The sequence below is a fragment of the Saimiri boliviensis genome, chromosome X, assembly GCF_048565385.1.
Source record: "Saimiri boliviensis isolate mSaiBol1 chromosome X, mSaiBol1.pri, whole genome shotgun sequence".
NCBI classification, from domain to species: domain Eukaryota; kingdom Metazoa; phylum Chordata; class Mammalia; order Primates; family Cebidae; genus Saimiri; species Saimiri boliviensis.
Genome location: NC_133470.1, coordinates 62,686,130 through 62,710,342, shown reverse-complemented (window position 1 = coordinate 62,710,342; position 24,213 = coordinate 62,686,130). Strand labels below are relative to the sequence as shown.

The window sequence follows — 24,213 nt, the reverse complement described above, 5'->3', positions numbered from 1 at the left end:
ACAGCAAGGGAGTCCAATTCTAGGAATTATTTCATTAATCAGGACTTTTATTACCTCTTGGGCTTTTTTTGTTCTGCAGGAGAAAGTCTCAACCAGTTTGTATAGGTATCTACACATACTAACAGATATTGATATCCCTGAGACTTAGGCATATGAGTAAAGTCCATTTACCAGTCCTCACCTGGGTAATGACCAGTTCACTCTTCCCCAGGAGGAACTTTGCAATGTGTTAAAGGATTATTTTTCTGTTATATTTTACATCCTTTGACTATTTGTTGGACAGCCTTGAAGAGAACTTTTTCTGTAAATATAGATTTGACCATTTGAAATGTATTCTCTCTACTCACATGGAAGGTTTGATGTAAGGTTTTAAGTACTTTTCACTGGCTGGCAGCAGGTAAGAGTACTTTTCCCTCTTCGGCAGATAGCCATCCTGAAGGAAGAAGATTATGTCCCTGGGAGGTTGCCCACTCTACCTCTTCTGACGAGTATTGAGGTCTAGTTCCCTGGAGAGGGTTTTCCCATATTAAAGATTCTTCTATAAATTCTTGTCTAGCTGCCCTTTTTGCCTCTAGGTTACCTCAGTGATTGCCCTCTGCTTCCTTCTCATCTCCTTTCTGGTGATGAGATTGCAGTATAAGATTGCTACCTCTTTGGGTTCTTGGACAGCTTGTAATAGGTCTAAAATTTTCTTATGATATTTAATGGGAGTTCCTGCCGAGGTTAGGAACTCTTTTTCCTTCCACTTGTCTGCATGAATGTGGAGAACCAGGTAGGCATATTTGGAATTGGTGTATATGTTTATTCTCTTTTCTTTTCCTAATTTTAGAGCTCAGGTGAGGGCTACTAGTTCTGCCAATTGGGCACTAGTCCCAGGAGGAAGGGAATTACTTTCAAGCACTGTTCGATCACTGACTGCTGCATATCCTGCCTTTTGAACTCCATTTTTCGTAAAGGAATTTCCGTCAGTGTATAGGTTAAGGTCAGGATTGGCTAGAGGAGTTTCTAAGAGATCCTCTCGAGCTGCATAGTTCTGGGCTATAACCTGCTGACAGTCATGTTCTTGCCCCTTCCTCAGGAAGAAAAGTAGCTGGATTGAGGGCTGCACATGTGTACAGCTCAAGTACAGGCCCAGGCTGCACATGTGCACAGCTCAAGTACAGGCCCTTTGAGCATTAAGGCCTGATATTTGAGTGTCGTGGACCGTCCAGGACGGGTAGGCACGTCTGCCCGGGGGTCTCTCGACCTGCAAGAGGGTCCCAATACCTGGAAGAGGGAGTGCACCTGGAAAAATAATAAAGACAGAGAGAGCGAAAGCGAGGCGTCTGGAGGGCTGATAGGCTGTGCCTAAAGAGCAAATTTTATTTTTCAAAGGCCAGGAATAAATGCACTTTCTTGGCTCTGGTTTACGTCATAGCAAGAGGAATGCAAATGTATGCCTCACATGGCCTATACAGTAGAGAAGTCAGATATGCAATCAATGGTTGTAAAAAGTAACAAAATTTCCTACAATCACAAAGTTTGTTTCCAAACATTATTCACAAAGCTTGTTTACATCCAAACATTATTCACAAAGCTTGTTTACATCCAAACATTATTCCTCCTGGCTGCAGGTATCTCTGGTTTGACCTTGTTTTAGAACTGAGATGTGAAAAGGTTTTTTGGTTTTGCTCATCAGAATATCTTTTAATCGGATTCTCCTTTGTCTACTCCTGACTCAACTTAACTCAACTTCCCCATTCAGGAGTCTCTGAGTCAGGAATCAAAGCCATCCCTTATGGTGGCATTTTGCTTTGCAAATATCGACAGTTAAACCATTATCTAGGGTACAAGGCAGTCAGGTAAGGTTTAAGGCTTATTCTTAAAGAGTCATAAAAAGGTTAAAAGCAGGAACTGGTTGCCGGCAGGGGGTCACTAGGTCTAGCAGCAACGCATAATTTTAGGCCCAAACGATATTGTGGTTGATATTAGAAACGGATCATTCATCTTTCAGATCCTCTTTCCGGATAGCTCGACTGCCTCCGTAGGAAACTGTGTTTGGGATCAAACTCACCGTAGAGTGAGACTCACACCTTTTGGGGGTCTCACATGGGAATGTTCCCCACATTTGAGTAAGTGGTTGTTGGACAGCCATAAGCCTCCTTTAGAGGCCAGTATCCCAGCTACATCATGTGAAGTCCATACAGTTAGATCATTCCCCTGCACTATTTTAACAGCTTCTGAGACCAATATAGCCACCGCAGCTACAACTCACAAGCAGTGTCGCCAGCCTTTTGCTACTGCATCAATTTCCTTACTTAGGTATGCCACTGGTTGTGGTGTGGTCCCCTGAGTCTGGGTGAGAACCCCCAGTACCATCCCTGACTTTTCCATAACATATAGGGAGAAGTCATTTCCTGAAGGACAGCTTAGAGCTGGAGCCTGCAGTAGTGCCTGCTTCAGGGTCTGAAAGGCTGCCTCAGCTATAGGCTCCCAGAGTACTAAATGGGTGTTAGCTTTTTGGATTTCCTTAATCAGAGTGTACAGAGGTTTTGCTATTTCACCATATCTGGGAATCCATAATTGGCAAAACCCAGTTATTCCCAAGAATCCCCACAACTGTTTTAAGGTTTTTGGATGGCGGAAAACCAGTATGGGTTGGAGAAATTCTCCATCAAGGGCTCGAGTGCTGTTAGACAAGACGAGCACTAGGTATTTTACCTCTTGCTTACAAAGTTGGGCTTTTGATTTGGAAACCTTATATCCACAGGTAGCTAGAAAGTTTAGGAGGTTCTGGGTGGCCTGCTGACACTGGATTTCTGAGTTAGCATTAAAAGTAAGTCATCCATATATTGAAAAACCAGGGTACCTGGATGTGAGAAATGACTAAGGTCCTGAGCTAGAGCCTGGCCAAACAGGTGGGGGATATCTCCAAAGCCCTGGGGTAACACTGTCCAGGTGAGCTGAGAATTCTGGTCTAAAGGGTCTTCAAAAGTGGACAGAAACTGGGAGTCAGGATGTAATGGAACACAGAAAAAGGCATCCTTAAGATCCAGGACTGTAAACCATTGTGCCTCTCCTGGTATTTGAGAGAGCAAGGTGTATGGGTTGTGTAGGGCTGGGCATAAAGGGATCACAACTTTGTTAATAAGCCTGAGATATTGCACTAGACTCCGTTGTCCATTAGGCTTTTGTACTTCTAAAATTGGAGTATTACAATGGCTGTTACAGGTCCTCACTAGACCCTGAGATTTTAAGTTCCTTACAATATCCTGTAGCCCCCTTTTGGCTTCTGGTTTTAGCGGATACTGTCTTTGATAAGGAAAAGAGGTAGGATCCTTTAGCCTTATTTGAATTGGGCAGGCATTCTTTGCCCACCCCAATTGTCCTTCCATTGCCCAAACATCAGGATTAATCCCTTCTTTAAATCCCAGGCAGCAGAGAGGGATTTCCTCTCTTACAATGTTCATATAGATAATGGTTCCTGTTCTGGCTAACAGCGCCCTAGTAAGGGAGTGGGACTTTCTGGCATGATGAGGAAGGCATGGGAGAAGAGCATATTTCCCCAGTTACAGCTTAGGGGCTGGGCAAAATATTGGGAGACTACTTGTCCTAGGACTCCTCGGACAGTTACAGAGTTGGAGGACAACTGTCCAGGACAGGAAAGCAAAACTGAGAAGTCTGTGCCAGTGTCCAGGAAAAGATTGACCTCCTGGCCCTCTATGGTTAGCTTTACCTAGGACTTGGTGAGGGTGATGGCTTGTGGTGGTGCTTGTCCCAGGCACCCTCAGCTCTGATGTTGGGTCATCTGGTTAGCCACCTCAGGCCCTGGGAACCTTCATCCCCTGTGACAGTGTGCCTTCCAGTGATCCCCTTGGCACAGTGGGCTAGGATGAGGAGGTGGTCCGTTCCTCTGGGGACAATCTTTCTTAAAGTGTACCAGTAGGTTGCAGTGGTAGCAAGCTCTGCCAGACTGGTGGTTATCCCAATCCTTTCCTTTTTCCAAGCCCCTTTGTTCTGCTTGCCTGAAGGTCATGACTAGGGCTGCGGCCTTTTTCTTGTCCCTCATGTCCCTTTCAGCCTGTTCCTCCTGGTCTTTATTATAAACACTGAGGTAGCTAGAATTAGTAATGATTCTAGACTCTATTCTGGCCCCAGGGCAAGCTTCTGGCGCTTCCTCCTGATATTGTATAATAAATTTGTCTTTTAGTATTAGCTGACCCTTTTTGGAGTCTGGTGACAGGGAGTATACTTTCTTTTTTTCGGGAGGGGGGCGAGCTGTTTATCTCAGGGAGAGTGCAGGGGAGGGGGCTCGGTCTCTTTGGTGGCTTTCCTCTTGGCGACCAGGATGTCGCTCAGTTCCTCTCGCTTCCTCTTGGCATGGATGTGTGTCCCTACCCTTTCCTTGATGAACTTGAGGGCCCGTTTTTCCTTGGACACCTTCAGGAACTCCATGGTGTGTCGCTCATATGGGGGGCAAAACCACACACCTCCCAGATCATGTCCCGCATGAACTTGGTGTGTTTGGTCAGACGCCAGCGGCAGTGGCTGTGCCTGGGCTTGCTCACGTTATTGGTTACCTTGTGGTGCTTGTTGATGCCCATGGCCATAGGACAGTGAAGAGCCACGGCTGCTGCTCTCCAATGGCGACCATGGCAGAAGGGCTGGTGCCGTGTGGAACTCTCGGGAATATACTTTCTTTGGGCCTCCCGTAACTGCTCAAAGGAAGGCTGTTGGGTTTTCTTCCTTTCTCTGAGTTATGGTGGATAACATTCCATAGTTCATGGGCTTTTTTCTAGTTTGCCTTAATCCCTCAAGCATTCAGGTCAATAGGTGCCCATGACTCCAGTCCCATGTTTTGAGTCAGGATCCCAGTGAGGGTCCAAGCTCGGGACTGCCTGTCTACCTATAGGGAATCTATCCTTCTCCTCTGATGTCATTTGGTTGTGTAGTTGACTAAGGTAACAGGTGTACCCAAACTCTTGAGCCACTGCTAAAGCAGCCTCTCTCTCATTGCTGATTAGGGTCTGACTAAGCAATATCATGATATATTTCCAACCTAATTCAAAGGCCTGACCCAGTCCCTGCAGAACATCTATGTACTTGTCTGGGTCATCTGAAAATTTTCCTAAGTCTGCCTTGATTTGCTTTAAGTCAGAAAGGGAAAAGGGAGTATGTACTTTGATTGGGCCAAATTATCCTCTTTTGCCTGTAGGGGGCAGAGTTGGGGAATCCTAGTAGCCTGAGGTGCCTTGGCCGTTTTGGCCTTCCCTGACTCCTCTTGAGTTATAGGAGCTGAGGTGACCTAATCAGCATGGGTGGAGGGAGGAGCCACAGGGAGTCCTGAATATAGGGGTAGTCCCGAGGAGGGGCCAGTAAGGCATAGATTACAAGCCTTACATAGCTGAAGATTATTCCTTAGAGAAAATAAAACTTGCACATAGGGGACCTTGATCCATTTACCTTCCCTCTTACAGAAAAAGGTCTAATTGTAGATGAGTGTTATAATTTATACTTCCCTTAGGAGGCCAGGTTTCTCCACTCAGCAGAGGATAACATGGCCACACTATTTGGCAGGAAAAAAAAAAAAAAGAGCCGCTTCTTCAAATATTGTGGGTTAAATTGGTCCCAGTTATCCAGGATACACTTTAAGGGTGATTTTGCCTTGGGAAGAGCAGCACCCATCTGAAATTGAACACAGGGATGCCCGCATCCCTGGTTATTCCTTGACTGCTAGCCCTGGGGTGTCCTCCAGTTATGGCACCTTGCAGTTTCCTTGTGCCCTAGATGCATGAACATCTTCTGCCCCTACCCCCCCACCATTTGCCAGATTTAATCACTCTTACTGGCGTCATGGGCACACTCTCACTGTCTAATGTCCTCTTTGGCCACCATAAGGACATGGAGACTGCAGGCTTAGTGGCCCTGTACCAGCACATCCTTGAACAACTAGGCCAGTGAGTCTTGGGCAATGGGTGTCAATATTCCCTAGCTAGAGTTCAATTAACATAGGCCTGACCATAAAACTGCCTGAGGAAGATAAACTCCTTGAGAAGGGTCTCTAAGCACTACAATCTTAAAGAAGGAAATAGCTGGCCACATGACTGAGGCTGGAACAATGCCCTTGGGACTCAGGCCTTCTCTTCTTTCCATCATAGGAATATGCCCTAGGGTTATGGGGCCTGTGATTAGTATTTGAGCCCTGGACCAGGTCTCACTATGGTATTCTAGATGGAGAAATTCTGCTGTATGGAGAGCCAATCCTAGGCAAGACAAGTTGTACATTATCAGATTCGGGCCCCATTCCATTGGATTGGGAAATTTCAGGTGATGAAAAACAAAATGTCCTGTAGCCTCCATCACCCACTGATAGACTCTGGCTCTGATAGAACATAACCTAGCACAGTGGACTAAGGGAACTAACTCTGTGTATTTATACTCTAGGAGGTCCTCATAGGCATAATCCTGAGGACACCGTGGGCAAGGTTCCCTGGACTGCCACCCTAAGAGCCTCACAGTCCTAGCAAGAAGGGTAATAGCCTCATGTGTAGGAAATATCTTAGAGGAAAGAGCCAGGAAGAAGTTTGTCTCACAGATATCTGGACCCAGGAGGTTGGGGTCTGAAAGGCTGGGTGTGGCTTGTATAGGTGGCTTTTTCTTAGGAGGTCCAAGCAGGGCCATAACCTCAACTGGACTGAACTGGGAGTTTGGGACTGCTGCTCTTTCCTCCTGCTGACCCTTGGCTTGGCCCAGAGAAAGAAAGAACAGTAAGAAAGGGAAACTGGTTCAGGGCTGACCAGTTCCAAAGAGCTGGGGTTATTTAGAGAGTCCATTCCTGTGGGGAACACTCCCGTGTGAGACCCCTAAAAGGTGTGAGTCTCACTATACGGTGAGTTTGATCCCAAACACAGTTTCCTACTGAAGGCAGTCGAGCTATCCGGAAATATAGGAACTGAAAGATGAATGATCAGTTTCTAATATCAACCACAATATCGTTTGGGCCTAAAACTATGCGTTGCTGCTAGACTGAGTAACCCCCTACCGGCAACCGGTTCCTGCTTTTAACCTTTTTATGACTCTTTAAGAATAAGATTTGCCGGGCGCGGTGGCTCAAGCCTGTAATCCCAGCACTTTGGGAGGCCGAGGCGGGTGGATCACGAGGTCAAGAGATCGAGACCATCCTGGTCAACATGGTGAAACCCCGTCTCTACTAAAAATACTAAAAAAATTAGCTGGGCATGGTGGCGTGTGCCTGTAATCCCAGCTACTCAGGAGGCTGAGGCAGGAGAATTGCCTGAACCCAGGAGGCGGAGGTTGCGGTGAGCCGAGATCGCGCCATTGCACTCCAGCCTGGGCAACAAGAGCGAAACTCTGTCTAAAAAAAAAAAAAAAAAAAAAAAGAATAAGATTTAACCTTACTTACCCGACTGCCTTGTACCTTAGATAATGGTTTAACTGTCGATATTTACAAAGCAAATGCCACCATAAGGGATGGCTTTGATTCCTGACTCAGAGATTCCTGAATGGGTAAATTGAGTTAAGTTGAGTTAGGAGTAGACAAAGGAGAATCCGGTTAAAAGATATTCTGATGAGCAAAACCAGAAAACCTTTTCACATCTCAGTTCTAAAACAAGATCAAACCAGAGATACCTGCAGCCAGGAGGAATAATGTCTGGATGTAAACAAGCTTTGTGATCACAGGAAATTCTGTTACTTTTTACAACCACTGATTGTGTATCTGACTTTTCAATTGTATAGGCCATGTAAGGTATACATTTGCATTTCCTCTTGCAACCATTGTGTATCTGATTTCTCTATTGTATAGGCCATGTGAGGCATACATTTACATTCCTCTTACTATGACGTAAACCAGAGCCAAGAAAGTGTATTTATTCCTGGCCTTCGAAAAATAAAATTTGCTGTTTAGGCACAGCCTATCAGCCCTCCAGACGCCTCGCTTTTTCTCTCTGTCTTTATTATTTTTCCAGGCGCACTCCCTCTTCCAGGTATTGGGACCCTCTTGCAGGTCGAGAGACCCCCGGGCAGACGTGCCTACCCGTCCCGGATGGTCCACGACATCTGGCGACCACGACATGGGGCCTGGACATGAGGGATTACAGTGACGCACATCAGTTAAGTAGTGAGGCTGCAGCAGTAAGTTTTTGAGTTGTTTTCTTAATCGTGTATATACAAGTGTTGATTTTCAAGTTTTCAGTCTGGAGTAAAACATGGGGCATTTAGAGTCTAAGGAATATAAGTTGTTTATACATTTTATGATTAAGACTAGAGGTCGTGATGTAAAGTTTAGTCATGTACAGAAATTTTTGCAAATTGTTTGTGAATTGTGTTCTTGGATCCCTGAAGGTGAAAGTTCGGATGAAAAAGCTTGGGGACTTAATGGAGAAAAGATTAATCAATTTTGCTTTCCAGGTAATAATCTACCTCAAACTATTGTATTGACTGCTGTTTGGAGAAAGCTTTGTGAATGTGTTTGTCCATCTGTTTCTCTCTTAGAAAATTTGACCACAGAAGCTTTGCCTCCGCATGATTGGGGCGGGGGTACTCGCCGTGGAGCCAAAGGCCCAGAAACTGCTAGCTCAGTTTTAAACTGACATTTTTTTTTTCCTTTCTCTGACTGCAAGCCCTGCCCGCTCAGCTCTCAGGCAAGCTACACCACCTCAGGTGGCCAAATTTGCATCCAAAACACAATTTAAGGAAAGCTTTCTAACTCTTTGTAAAGCAAGTGACTTGTTAGCTCATTAAAGTGTGAGGCCTGCAACTATAAGGTTGTTGGTTCAAGTCCTCAGTAAATCTAGTCTTTTAGAAAAATTAAAGTTATTGTTTGGGCACCTCGTGGAATATTTACTCTAACTCCTGATAAGCCTATAGCGCAGCTTCTTGTCATACCTGTGGATACCTCTATAGGCAAACCCCTTTCCACTGAGACTCGAGGTTGCTCCGCTTTTGGATCCTCAAATCACGCTTATTGGGTGCAGTCTATTACTGACTCGCCCTGAATTGACTATATGGATTGCTAGCAAGCCTTTTAAGGGTCTGCTAGATACTAGAGTTGATATTTCTGTTATTTCATCTAATCACTGGCCTTTACAGTGGCCTTCCTCCCCTTCTATGACTTCTTTACAAGGAATTGGAATGAGTAATAATCCTGAACAATCTACTAATTTATTAAAGTGGACTGATGCTTAGAGACATGAGGAATATTTTCGTCCTTATATCCTTCCAGGACTCCTGTTTAATTTGTGGGGTCGAGATGTTTTAGAAGCAATGGGAGCAAAACTTACTACTGGAAATTTTGCTTGGCAGATTATGAAAAGACAAGATTACCAAGAAGGAAAAGACTTAGGTAAAAATTTACAGGGAGTACCGGAGCCTATTTCTCCTTCTCCAAAATATGACAAATGAGGTTTAGGATATTTTTCCAAGGGGCCACTGTAATTCCCGATGCTCATGCTGATGCTATCACATGGAAATCTGATTCCCCGGTATGGGTAGAACAATGGCCCCTGTCTTCTGAAAAAATTACTGCCGCCCGCAAGTTGGTTCGGGAACAGCTTGATGCGGGTCATATTCGGCCTACCAACAGTCCTTGGAATTCTCCTATTTTTGTCATTAAAAAACGTTCTGGTAAATGGAGACTATTACAGGACTTAAGGAAAGTTAGTGAAACCATGGAAATTATGGGGCCGCTACAACCAGGCTTGCCCTCTCCTGTTGTTGTGCCGCAGGAGTGGCATCTTATAGTTATTGATTTAAAAGACTGCTTTTTCACCATCCCTCTGGCTCCGGCTGATTGCAAACGTTTTGCCTTTAGCATTCCATCTACCAATTTTGAGAGGCCTTATGATAGATATGAATGGGTCGTTCTCCCACAGGGAATGGCAAATAGTCCCACTTTATGTCAATCCTATGTTGCCAAGGCCATTTACCCAGTACGTCAGGACTTTCCTGATGCTCTACTATTGCATTATATGGATGATTTGTTGCTGGCTGCCCCTTCGCAGTCTCTTTTATTTCAGGCATATGAACTCCTAAAACATTGTCTTAATAGAGCTAATCTTATCATTGCTCCAGACAAGGTTCAAACTGTTACTCCTTATCATTATCTTGGAAGACTCGTTGAGTCTAACCAGGTCTCCTTTAAAACTCCACTTTTGTCCACAGGTAATCTTAAGACTTTACCTGATTTCCAAAAGTTTTTGGGTGATATTAACTGGATTCGCACTAGTTTAAAACTTACAACGGGTCAACTTAAGCCCCTCTTTGATATGTTAAAGGGTCCTTCCAAACCAACCTCTCCTAGATGGTTATCGGATCCTGCTAAACAGGCTCTGCAACTTGTGCATGACGCCCTCCGTCAACAAAAATTGAGCAGAATTAAAGACAATATGCCATGGTGTTACTGCATTCTTCGCACTGCTTACACCCCTACTGGAGATTTTTTGGCAACAAGGGATTTTGGAATGGATCCATCTTCCAGCCAGTCGTGGTAAAGTCCTTTCCCCTTACTTTGACCTGGTGGCTACGTTGGTTGCTAAGGGCAGGCAACGTGCCTTAACTTTGTTTGGCACTGATCCTTTGAAAATTGTTGTCCCATATACTAATGCCCAACAGCAGTGGCTGTGGCAGTTTTCTGACTCTTGGCAAATTGCTTTTGCAGGTTTTTCAGGACAAATTTTATGTCATTATCCTGCTGATAAACTACTACAATTTTATTCACAGTGCTCTCTTATCTTTCCACAAACGTGTCTTAAATCGCCCTTGCCTTCTGCTTCTTTAGCCTTTACTGATGGTTCCTCTTCTGGGATTGCAGCTGGAACGGTCAACAAACAGCCATTTTCCTTCCAGACAAATGAACATTCGGCACAGCGTGTGGAGTTACTAGCAGTCCAGTATGTTTTAGAAAATTGGGATACGCCCTTAAATATCTATTCTGACAGTCAGTATGTGGTTAATTTGATACAAAATTTAGAAACTGCTCCTCTTTCCTTTTCAGATTCCTCTCCAATAATTCATCTCCTCCTTCCCTTGCAGCAAGCGGTGAGAAAACGTTTTCATCCTTTCTTTATAGGACATATCAGGGCTCACTCTACCCTGCCTGGCCCCCTGACTGAGGGTAATTCGTTTGCTGATCAACTTACTCAACATGTTTTCCCTGTTTTATCTCCTATCCAACAGGCCGAGGCTTCTCATGCGCTGCATCACCAAAGTGGGCGCAGCCTTCATTTGCAATTTAAGATAACCAGAGAGCAGGCTCGACAAATTGTTAAAACCTGTACGGCTTGTTTGCCTCACCTGCCTGTTACCCAACATCACGGGATTAATCCTCGGGGCTTGCAGGCAGGCCATATTTATCAAATGGATGTCACTCATTTTGCACCCTTTAGTAAATTACAATATGTACATGTTACCATTGACACCTATTCTCATTTTTTTGTGGCCTCTGCTCATACAGGTGAAGCTGTGAAGGATGTTATTTCTCACTGTTTACAAGTTTTCTCTATTATAGGACCCCCCAAGATTTTAAAGACTGATAACGGTCCTGCCTATACCAGCAAAGGTTTTGCTAACTTTTGTTCTCAGTTTCAGATTTGTCATCGCACCGGCATTCCCTTTAATCCTCAGGGTCAGGGCGTTGTGGAATGCTCCCATGCTGTCCTCAAAACTTTACTACACAAACTCAAACAGGGTAGTACCCTTCACTTTATTCATAAGACGCCCCACAACTGGTTGCATCATGCCTTATATGTCCTAAATTTCTTAACTTTGGATGCCAATGGCTTCTCCGCCGCCAACCGTTTCTGGCACCCTCAGGATAAGGCTACAGCTGAGGTCTTGTGGAAAGATCCTTTAGCCAACCAATGGCATGGACCAGATCCATTCCTCATCTGGGGACGAGGACATGTTTGTGTTTTTCCCAGGTCTGCTTCCTCCCCAATTTGGGTGCCTGAACGTCTTGTCAAGCATGGACTAGTTCGACGGCAGAGCAAACACCCTAATTCCTCGATTTCGTCGCCTGACACTGACACTGCCACCCCACCGGAGAAGCCGCCCACTGCGACGGGCACAACGAATCTGCACACCGTTCCTCGGCAATGCCCTGCCGACCTGTTCTCAACTTCGCCGTCTGACTGCCGAAGCGACCCAGCTTGTTCTTGAAAAAGGACACTCCCGTTCCCCTGCAGTCATGTTTATTGCCATGATGGCCATATTGTCCTGCCAGGTTTCCCCCTCCCATGCTCACTCTGCTGATTCTTCTCAAATCCTTTGGGCTTATGTCCCTGACCCTCCTATCCTCCGTCCTGTTACCTGGACTGACCCTGCTTTTCCTGTTTATTTGAATGATACTTCTCTTTTTGGCTTCCCTTCCTCCACTCATATTACCCCTCAAACTGCCAATTACTCCTGTTTTGCCCAAGCTGCTTCTCCCCCTATGTGTTTTTATGCGTCGAAAATATGGAACCAACTTGCTCTCAATAATCGCATTCCCTTCTTACCTATTCTCCCCTCTACCAATGGTCCCTTTTGCTTTGAATTAGGAATGAAGCATCTCACCACATTTGAAGGCCCTTCTGCCTTCCTTAAGGGCGAAACCTCTTTCTATAATAGGGACTGGCTTCTCACCTATCTTGGTATCAAAGAATCATGGAATTCTTCCTCTCCTGATTTCCCGTCTGTTCCTCGTTCTCTGTTCCTGCTGCCATGTTGTTAACGCCTCTCTTGACCCCTCTCCCCACAGGAAACTCTGCTACCCTAAACACCGCACTGCCCTTACCTATACCCTTTCTAGTGGTTTTACTCTTTATGATTGGTCTCTCCCTCCACCGCTCTCCACCTCCTTTGATCGGTACCAGTCCCCTGGCAGCTGGGCCACTCCTATTTTTTCTACCTCCTCTGGCCGCACCTACACGTCTCTCTGGCATCTTTTTACTGCTCTTACCCCTAGTTATTGGAAAGCTGGTACCCGCAGTGTTTCTTACCCCTCTCGTTCCCAATATTATGTCCAAGCCTGTGTTGCTTCTCCTTACGCCTTGCTTTATGGTCATATTAACATTTCCGTCTCTTCTGGTCACTACCATATTTCTTGTCCTTCTTGCACTCTTACCAACTGCATTGATTCCTCTATTTTTCCTACCCATACTATTCTCGTCGTTCATCAACCCCCTTATGTTATACTTCCTGTTAATGTTTCTGGCCCCTGGTATGATGAATATAGCCTGCAAATTTTACATGACATCCGCGATTTAATTGTCCGCCCCAAACGTTTTCTGGGTATTCTTATTGCTAGTATTTTGACTATTGTTAGTGTTGTGGCCACGGCTGCCACAGCAGCTGTAAGTTTAGCTCACAGTATTCAAGCTGCCACATTTGTTAACCATCTAACCCACAATGTTTCTGTTTCTTTGGGTACTCAAATTGATATTGATTCTAAATTGGAGGCTAAGCTTAATGCTTTAGAACAAACTGTTACTGTTTTGGGTGACAAGGTTCATAATCTTCAGTCTCGTCTCCGTTTCCGTTGTCATGCTGATTATAATTCCATTTGTGTTACTAGTGCTCCTTATAATGACTCAGAATGGGACTGGCCTCTGGTCCGTGCCCATCTACAAGGCATTTGGAGTCACAACAATCTGTCTTTAGACATTTTTCGCTTACAGCGTCAAATTCATGCTATTGACTTTTCTCGAAGACAGCTGCCGCAGGATGCCACTATTGCCCGCAACATTGTGGACATGTTGTCCTCTTGGACTCATGGTTTTCATTTACCTTCCCTTTCCACCTTAATTGGCATTGGAGGTTTTCTCCTTGTACTCATCATTCTCTTGCCGTTCCTCTTCCGCCTTGTGTTCTCCTCCCTCCAGCACCTTCAGCTCAAACTTTTTGAGCTGCATTTAAAACCAAAAAAAGAGGGAATTGTGGGGAACACTCCCGTGTGAGACCCCTAAAAGGCGTGAGTCTCACTATCCGGTGAGTTTGATCCCAAACACAGTTTCCTACTGGAGGCAGTCGAGCTATCCGGAAATATAGGAACTGAAAGATGAATGATCAGTTTCTAATATCAACCACAATATGATTTGGACCTAAAACTATGCGTTGCTGCTAGACCGTGGTGGTACATGCCTGTAATTTCAGCTACTTGGGAGGCTGAGACAGGAGGATTGCTTGAAACTGGGAGGCAAAATTTGCAGTGAGCCAAGGTCTCGCCACCACACTCCAGCCTGGGTAGCAGAGCAAGAGTCCGTCTCAATAAATATATATATGCACCTAACATTGGAGCATCTACATATATAAAGTAAATTTTTTTTTTCTTTGAGACAGAGTTTCACTCTTGCTTCCGAGGTTCAAGCAATTTTCCTGCCTCAGCAACACAAGTAGGCAGGATTACAGACATGTACCACCATGCCTGGCTAATTTTTGTATTTTTAGTAGAGATGGGATTTCACCATGTTGGCCAGTCTGGTCTTGAACTCCTGACCTCAGGTGATCCACCTACCTCTGCCTCCCAAAGTGCTGGGATTACAGGTATGAGCCACTGCGCCCAGCCAGCAAATGTTAATAGATCTGAAGAGACAGATAGACTATAATATAACAATAGTAGGGAATGTCAATTACTCAATTTCAGCAATGAACACATCTTACGGAAAGTAAATCAATAAGGAGACATAGGACGTTCTTTTGAGAGCCCCCAGGTAAGTTAAGGTTCCATTACTAGAGTGGCTCATGCCTGTAATACCAACACTTTGGGAGGCTGAGGTGGGTGGATCATGAGGTCAGGAGATTAAGACCATCCTGGCCATCATGGTTAAACCCCGTCTCTATTAAAAATACAAAAATTAACTGGGTGTGGTTGCATGTGCCTGTAGTACCAGCTACTCAGGAGGCTAAGGAAGAATTGCTTGAACCCGGGAGGCAGAGGTTGCAGTGAGCCAAGATTGTGCCAGTGTACTCCAGCCTGGGTGACAGAGTAAGACTCCATCTCAAAAACAAAAACAAAACAATCAAACAAAAAACAAATGGCCAACAGATATATAAAAAAGTACTCAATTTCAATAATCATCAGAAACATGCAAATCAGGCCGGTTTTAGTGGCTCACGCTTCCAGGTAATCCCAATACTTTGGGAGGCCGAGGTGGGTGAATCACTTGAGGTCAGGAGTTTGAGACCAGCCTGGCCAACATGGTGAAACCCGGTCTCTACTGAAAATACAAAAAATAGTTGGGCGTGCTGGTGGGTGCCTGTAATCTCAGCTACTTGGGAGGCTGAGGCCAGAGAATCATTTCAACCCCAGAGGCAGAGGTTGCAATGAGCTGAGATAGCATCACTGCAATATCTGTAGCCTGGGCAACAGAATGAGATTGCCTCTAAAATAATAATAATAATAATAATAATAATATGGAAGGGCATGGTGGCTCACATCTGGAATCCCAGCACTTTGGGAGACTGAGAGGGGCGGATCATGAGGTCAGGAGATCAAGACCATCCTGGCCAACATGGTGAAACCTCATCTCTACTATAAATTCAAAAATTACCCAGGCGTGGTGACGTGCACTTGTAATCCCGGCTACTCAGGAGGCTGAGGCAGGAGAGTCGCTTGAACCTGGGAGGTGGAGGTTTCAGTGAGCCAAGATCGCGCCACTGAACTCCAGCCTGGGTGACAGAGTGAGACTCCGTTTCAAAAAAAAAAGGAAAAAGAAAAGAAAGGAAAATGCAAATCAAAACCACAATACAATATTGCCTCACACCTGTTAGAATAGGTATTATCAAAAAGACAAAAGACAAAAGTTAAGGTTTGGTGAGGGTGTGGGGAAAAGGGAACCTTTATACAGTGTTGGTGGAAATGTAAATTAGCACAATCATTATGGGGGCTCCTGAAAACACTAAAAATACAACTACCTTATGACCCAATAATCCCTCTTGTGAGTATTATTCAAAGAAATTGAAATCAGTGTGTTGAAGAGAAATTTGCACTCTTATGTTTATTATAGCATTATTCACAATAGTCAAGATATGGTATCAACCTAAGTGCCCATCAACAGATGAAAATATAAAGAAAATGTGATATACATACACAATGGAACATGAGTAAGCCTTAAAAAAGAAAGAAGATATGTCATTTGCAACAACATATATGAACCTGAAGGACATTATGCTAAGTTAAGCCAGGCACAGAAAGATGAATACTGTATTATCTCACTTACATGTGAAATTATCAAAAGTTGAACTTATAGAGAGTACAATGGTGGTTAATAGTCTGAAGGGAAGGTGAAAATGTGTTGATCGAAAGATAAAAAGTTTAGTTAGAAGGAATAAATTTTTGGTATACATTGCACAGCATGATGACAATAGTGATAAAGTATTATACATTTCAAAAACTGCTGAGTAAATTTAAAGTATTCTCATCACAAAGTAAGTATGTGAGTTGAGATATATAGTAATTAGCTTGATTTAATTATTCTACAATGCATGCATATATCAAAATACCACATTTTCCCACATGAGTATACACATTTATTTGTGAACTAAAAATATGTTTGAAAAAGAACTACTGGAAAAACTAAAAATGAGAAAATAAATAAGGAAATTAATTAATTAATTAAAATCCTTGTCTGGTAAGTTTAATGTTGGCACTTTCTCAAGGACCTTTTTTTTTTTCTTTTTTGAGGCGGAGTTTCGCTCTTGTTACCCAGGCTGGAGTACAATGGAGCGATCTCGGCTCACCGCAACCTCCACCTCCTGGGTTCAGGCAATTCTTCTGCCTCAGCCTCCTGAGTAGCTGGGATTACAGGCACGCGCCACCATGCCCAGCTAATTTTTGTATTTTTAGTAGAGACGGGATTTCACCATGTTGACCAGGATGGTCTCTATCTCTTGACCTCATGACCCACCCGCCTCGGCCTCCCAAAGTGCTGGGATTACAGGTGTGAGCCACTGCACCCGGCCTCATTTTTTGTTAATTACCATTTTTTTCTCTGTGTATTGGCTATACTTTCCTGTTTTGTTTTGTTTTTTTAAATATGCCTTGTAGTTTTTCATAAAAACTGCACATTTTCAATATTGTAATGTGATACCTTGGGAAACAAAATTCTTCCCTCTCCCCAGTGTTTGCTGGTGATTTGTTTTTTTTGAGATGGAGTTTCGGTTTGTCACCATGCTGGAGTGCAGTGGTATGATCTCGGCCCACTGCAACCTTCGCCTCCTAGGTTCAAGTGATTCTTCTGCCTCAGCCTCCCAAGTAGCTGGGATTACAGGCGCATGCCACCATGCCCAGCTAATTTTGGCATTTATAGTAGAGATGGGGTTTCACCATGATGGCCAGGATGGTCTCGATCTTCTGACCTCGTGATCTACCCACGTCGGCCTCCCAAAGGGCTGGGATTACAGGCATAAGTCACCTCGCCCAGCCACTGGTGATGTTTTTAATAGATTATAATATATATATTTTTTGAGATAGTGTCTTGCTTTCTCACCCAGTCTGGAGTTTAGTGGGGTCATTATAGCCCACTGTAAACTTGAACTCCTGGGATCAATCAATCCTCCTGCTTCAGCCTCCTAAGAAGCCAGAACTACAGGTATGCACCACCATGCTTGGCTATTTTTTTTTTTTTAATTAAAAATTTTTTTTTTTTTTTAAAGACGGGGTTTCACCATGTTGGTCAGGCTGGTCTTGAACTCCTGACCTCAAGTGATCTGCCCGCCTTGGCCTCCAAACTGCTTGGATTACAGGCGTGAGCCACCACGCCAGGCCGTCTGGCTATTTTTTTTATTTTAAAATTTTGTAGAGACGTAAGTCTCACTATTTTCCCAGGCTGATCTCGAACTGCCTGCCTTGGCCTCCTAAAGTGCTGAGATGAAAGGGATGAGTGAATGTACCCAGCCCATTTACAATATTTTCTTTTCTTTTCTTTTCTTTTTTTTTCTTTTTTTTTTTTTTGAGATGGGGTCTTGTCCTGTTGCCCAGGCTAGAGTGCAGTGGCGTGATCTAGGCTCACTGCAATCTCCAACTCTCTGGTTCAAGCAATTCCCCTGCCTCAGCCTCCTGAGTAGCTGGGATTACAGGGGCACGCCACCATGCTCAGCTAAATTTTTTTGTATGTTTAGTAGAGACGGAGTTTCACCATGTTGGCCAGACTGCTCTTGAAGTCCTGACCTCAGGCAATCCATCCGCCTTGGGATCCCAAAGTGCTGGGATTACAGGCATCGAGCCATCGTGCACGACCCATTTTCAGTATTTTTAACGTTGACGTTAAGTACATATACAATTGTTAAGTGTACACTCACTGATAAACTAGAAAACCTTTCCCAACATCCTAATATACCCTTGAAGGATATCATAAATAGTGTGCTTAAGGGCTAGAGGAATGCTCCAAGTACTGTGATGAGGTTCATAGGATTTGGGGCTATTTGGAAGACCCTTTCAAGACATACAGCACAACTTTTCTATCTGATAATTGTTTCTGTAGCATCCTTAAAAAATCCACTGTTCGCTTGCAGGCCTTCAGAAATTGGCGATCACCAGTTCTGGAGGTGTTCTGTTTCATCTTTGCACAGCTCAGAGTATTCAGACGTCCTTATTTATATAGAACTACACACAACAAAACTATTCATCAACTTCCCACATTGCAGACAGCCCTTTGAGTTGCAAAGAGCCCTTCCTCATGTCTTTTCTTTTCTTTAATATGTACTGTTCCCTTTAACTGCTTTGATTTGGAGGACCCCCACCAGCTGGCTAATTAGATCCTGAATGCTTTATCAAAGTCCTTTTAAAACGGCATTGCCCTGAAGGCAAGGACAGACTCCCACTTAGTAGGGGGGCTCATCAAATTAGAGAGGGTTGAGCACTTTTCTTTGACCCTTTCTTCTGATACTGACTTTGTACGAATCAGACTTAAGCGGCTTCTCATCAGATTCTGGTCCTGCTCCGTGTAAGACTTTGGCTCCTTCACTGCAAGACAGGCTCAGTGCTTCTTTGATAATTTTATGCTGCCATCTTGTGGCTAAATCGACAGTAGCGGCTTTTTGTGTTCTAATTTAGCAGCGGAGAGGATGTACAGATTAACATAATCACAAACCTAGAACTGGAATAATCTGAATCTTTAAAAGAGGACCTGATTTCTTCCTATTGTGTGCCATGCAATTGGGAGACCAAAGAAGAGGATGCTAACGCAGCTATGGTATGGCAACAGAAAATATGCCTGAAACATCCCTATCAGAGCCCAACTCTTACTAGCTAATTGATTTTGAGCAAGTCACTTTTCCTTCTAGTGTCTCAGTTTCCATACTTCTGACCCTAACAGGTTTATAAAATGAAGCCAAGCAGTAGTGAAGGCGAGGCCAGGTCCGGAAGGGGAGGAAGTAAAGTGAATTGAAAGCTGGTAGGGGCAGGGGAGTAAATAAAGCCTGAAGGTGACAAACAGCAGAAGAGGGCAGGACTGCTTTAGGGCATTCAGAGGCCTAGGCAAATATTTTTCAGAAGTTCCTTTTAGTGTAAACAGTTTGATTAAAAATATATAAGGCTGGGCGTGGTGGCTCACGCCTATAATCACAGAACTTTGGGAGGCCGAGGCGGGTGGATCACCTGAGGTTAGGAGTTTGAGACCAGCCTGGCCAATGTGGAGAAACCCCGTCTCTACTAAAAATACAAAATTAGCCGGGCATGGTGGCGCATGCCTGTAATCCTGGTTACTCAGGACGCTGAGGCAGGAGAATCGCTTGAACCCGGGAGGTGGAGGTTGTGGTGAGCCAAAATTGTGCCATCGCACTCCAGCCTGGGCAACAAGAGTGAAACTCCATCTTTCTCTCTCTCTCTCTCTCTCTCTCTCTCTCTCTCTCTCTATATATATATATATATATATATATATATATATATATATATATATAACAAATACATGGATAGGCCCACGTGAGTGATTTTCAAAGAAGATTTAGAATACCAGGTGGAGAAGAGATGCTTACATATTTGTTTATTCAACAGTTCACATACCAATTTTTTTATAATGACCTTGCATCATATCTTCCTTTTTAGGTCCAGAAATCTCTTTGTGTTCTTTATTGTCAAATGCACCATTCCCGGCTAATTTCATATCTCCCTTCATGAGAAAAACATAGCAACATTGTACTACTTCCATTGCAATGGCACATTAGAACCTCTTTGTATTGAAACAATATACATTTCTTGCTTTTGCAGTTTCTTTAGCCTAAGAGTCAACAGTGGACCTAGGTAGGCCACAGCTCTGGACATGACCTGTGACCAATGTGAATGCCACCCCATATTGGCACATCAGCACCATTTTGCATGCCTAATCTTAAGAGTTCCCATTTTAAAAAATCCAACAAAAACTAATGAGAGTGATTTGCTAGTGTGGATGCCCACCTGGAACCAGGATGTAGTCACAGAAACCCAGGACAACCAGTTTATAAATTGTCATTTTGCCTTTTTATTTCAAAAGGTATTTTTTTGTGAAACAAAAGGCTTTAATTTCAGTCAAATTTATCAAATTTATTTTTATAGTTGATGCTACTTGAGTCCTGTTTAGAAAATTTTTCCGTAACCAAATTTTTTCTTTCTTTTTTTTTTTTTTTTTGAGATGAAGTCTCGCAGTGTCACCCAGGTTGGAGTGCAGTGGCACCATCTCGGCTCACTGCAACCTCTGCCTCCCGGGTTCAAGTGATTTTCCTGCTTCAGCCTCCCAAGTAGCTGGGATTATAAGCACCTGCCACCATGCTTGGCTAATTGTTGTATTTTTAGTAAAGACAGGGTTTTGCCATGTTGGCCAGGCTGGTCTTGAATTCTTGACCTCAGGTGATTCACCCGCCTTGGCCTCCCAAAGTGCTGAGATTACAGGAGTGAGCCACCGTGCCTGGCCAATCGAATTTCTTAAAAGTATAGAAAAATTTCCACACATGTAGAAACTTCTAGTAGATAAACAAGGTTTGTATTAGAGGTTTGGTAATCCAGTCTTTCCCATAGCTACTTTATAGGTATCACTGTAAGTAGTTTCACTTTTTGTTAAGCACTGTTTTCTCAGACACCATTGTTTTGTACCACTTTGCAATACAATTACCCTCATTTGGAATGACAAGTCAGATTACTTTTGTTGTTTGATCCAAGGACACTTAGAAGATGGAGGGTATTTCTTAAGGAAGAAAATTTGCATACTTTATTATTTATCTGGAAACTGAAGAGCATGCTTACCCTATAGATTAGGGTTGATAGGTACACTTTCTAGTTCAGCCAGTGGGAGGCTAATGTATTCTTTCACTTTCTGGAAGTTGCTCTGTGATACTTAGTTGCCATTGTCTCCCTTCCAGTTCTCTGTTGTTTCTCAAAGAACATAGAAGAGTTTATGAGATTAATTGCTCCCATTGAAATAGCCAGGTTTCTGAGGGCAGCTTTGGGTTTTACATGAGCTTTTTTTCCTACCACATACCAGTTACTGACAGAGGGTCAACTTCGCTGCTGAGCCATTACAGTTGGTCCAATGTCGGGTTCCTCAGATTCACGGAGGAAATAGAAAAATAGAAAGATTAAAGAGTCATAGCTAAAAAATTACAAACAAGTCACAAACAGCGCTCTTTCTTGATTATTTAGGAACCAAATAGCCATTGTATGAAATGTCTTTCCTTCTCTCTTGCTCACCAATTGACTCATAAGCATTTCAGTTCTCTCATGGCTGGGAGCCATATGAGGTAGAGAGTTGGAGTAAAAAACACATTGACACAGAATCATGGTGTGTGACCTCATGCACATGATGTAACCTCTATACGACTCTGCATGATAATGTATAAACCAGGAATAATCTTTCATTATTATGTTTGTAATCTATTACATTGGATAATGGAATGGAAAGTCCCTTGAAGATGGTACTACCTTCAGTGTATTACTACTCCTTTCTAGTGTCTTTGGTTCAAAAGTTTGGTGCAGGAGTTACAAATTCTGGTTTGAATGATACATTTGGATACTTTATCAACACATCAAAGCTCTATGTATCCCTTCCCCGAATCTCAAAACCAAACTGAATTAACATTTTGACATTTATTATGCAGTTTATGGAGAATTTTAGCATTAATTATTGCTTGATTTACTCAATGTCCTTATTTATAGATGAGAACTGGAAAACCCATTGAGGTTGTGACTCCTGGAGTAGAAATGAAGTCTACTTCCAGTTAATGCTTTTTCCGGTATGTCTTTGCTTTCTTCAAATTTCCTTTTTGTCGTTACTGGGTAAATTTTCAACCAACCAAATCACAAAGATGTCGGGCTTTCAATCTTCTAGGCCACGCCTCTTTATGCTCTCTCCACCCTAAGCCGCCCGCTCAGCTCTTAAAGCGCTGCAGTTCGCTGCTGCAGCCATATTTCTTTCTCTGCCGGGGCTGGAAGCTTCTTCACTGAAGATCTTTCTGCACTTGGGGTTCTTTCTAGAACATTTCTAGGCCCCCAACACTCCTTATGGCCTATTTCTTTAGAAAAAATCACCTAAATTCCATAAAATATTTTAAAAATTCTATACTTTAACCAAATGTTTTCTTGACACGTCCTCCATATTTTTTTGGAAAGTATTTGGAATATTTTGAGGCAATTTTTTATATTTAAGGAATTTTTCTTTGGGATCATTTTTGGTTGACATCTTTGTTTTTTGTGGGTCAGTTTTCTATTCTTCCACTCTGTTTTCTATATTTTGCCCATCGGGGCTGCGGATACCTGGTCTTATTTTTTCTTTGCCCAACGGGGCCGTGGATACCTGCCTTTTAATTCTTTTTTTTACTTGCCCATCGGGGCCGCGGATACCTGCTTTTTATTTTTTTTTTTTCCTTAGCCCATCGGGGCATTGGATGCCTGCTGATTCCCTTCCCCTTTGACCCCCCCCCCCCGAACACTCTGGCCCATCGGGGTGACGGATATCTGCTTTTTAAAAATTTTCTTTTTTTGGCCCATCGGGGCTTCGGATACCTGCTTTTATTTTTTATTTTTCCTTGCCCATCGGGGCCTCGGATACCTGCTTTATTATTTTTTTTTTTTCTGGCCCATCGGGGCCGCGGATACCTGCTTGGATTTTTTTTTTTTTTTCTGATCGCTCATCGGTACTTTTTATGGTTGAAAAAATGTTGGTTTTGTGGGTTGTTGCACTGTCTGGAATAACTTCACTTTTTTTGCTGCTGATCATTTGGTGGTGTGTGAGTGTATCTACGCCTTTGACAGGGGAATGACTCTGCAGTTAAGCTAAGGGCGTGTTGAAGAAAAGTGGCCGCCATTTTAGACTTGCCGCATAACTCGGGTTAGGCTAGTCGTTTGTGCTAATTATAAACTAGGGAGGCAAGATGGATGATAGCTGATTAGGCAGAGGAAGTCATGTGCCTTGCATGAGCTAAACCTATCTGAATGAGGATTTGGGGCTTTTTAGGAGCTTTGCGTGATTGTCGTATCGCGAGGCAATAAGAATCGTCTTGTATCAGTACAAGAGACTAGTTGAAAATGAAAGATTCGAAAAGACTAAGGTGCAGGGCTTAAAATGGCGATTTTGACATTGCGGCATTACTCAGGATGGCGGGCTGTGCTTTGTTAGATTGTCTAAAATGGCGGATCCAGTTCTGTCGCAGCGTTCAAGTGGCGGGAGGCCACATCATGATGGGCGAGGCGTTGTTACAGTGGTTAACATGGAGGTGGACATGTGCGGTCATACAGGAAAAAATGGCGGCTGAAGGTCTTGCCGCAGTGTAAAACATGGCGGGCCTCTTTGTCTTTGCTGTGTGCTTTTCGTGTCGGGTTTTGCTGCAGGGACAATATGGCAGGCGTTGTCATCTGCATATCATGGCTCTTGTCACGTGGATATCATGGCGGGCTTGCCGCATTGTTAAAGATGGCGATTTTTGCTGCTGCGCAGAGCGGGAGAAAAGGTGGGATGGACAGTGACAGTGCTGGATTGCCGCATAACCCAACCAATTAGAAATGGGGGTGGAATTGGTCACAGCCAATTAGAGCAGAAGATGGAATTAGACTGATGACACTGTCTGGCGACTCAGCGAGTACTTGAGTGAATTAGCATAGCACTCGCAGAGGTCTTTAGCCAGTCAGAAGTGGAGGGGCCACGTGTATGTCTCCCTGTGGGCGGTACATAAGGTATTTTCAAGGTCTTTTCAAGGACATTTGGCCTTTTTACCTCCGTCCCCTTTAATTTGTCCCCTCCTGTCCAGTGCTGCCTCTTGCAGTGCTGGATATAT

The 24,213-nt window shown here is 43.7% G+C and overlaps 1 pseudogene; it reads right to left on the bottom strand.

The window, feature by feature from the left end:
• Positions 1 to 4,266: 4,266 nt before the first annotated feature.
• On the bottom strand, positions 4,267 to 8,058 carry LOC120366613 (large ribosomal subunit protein eL36-like; annotated as a pseudogene).
• Between the last annotated feature and the right edge of the window lie 16,155 nt (positions 8,059 to 24,213).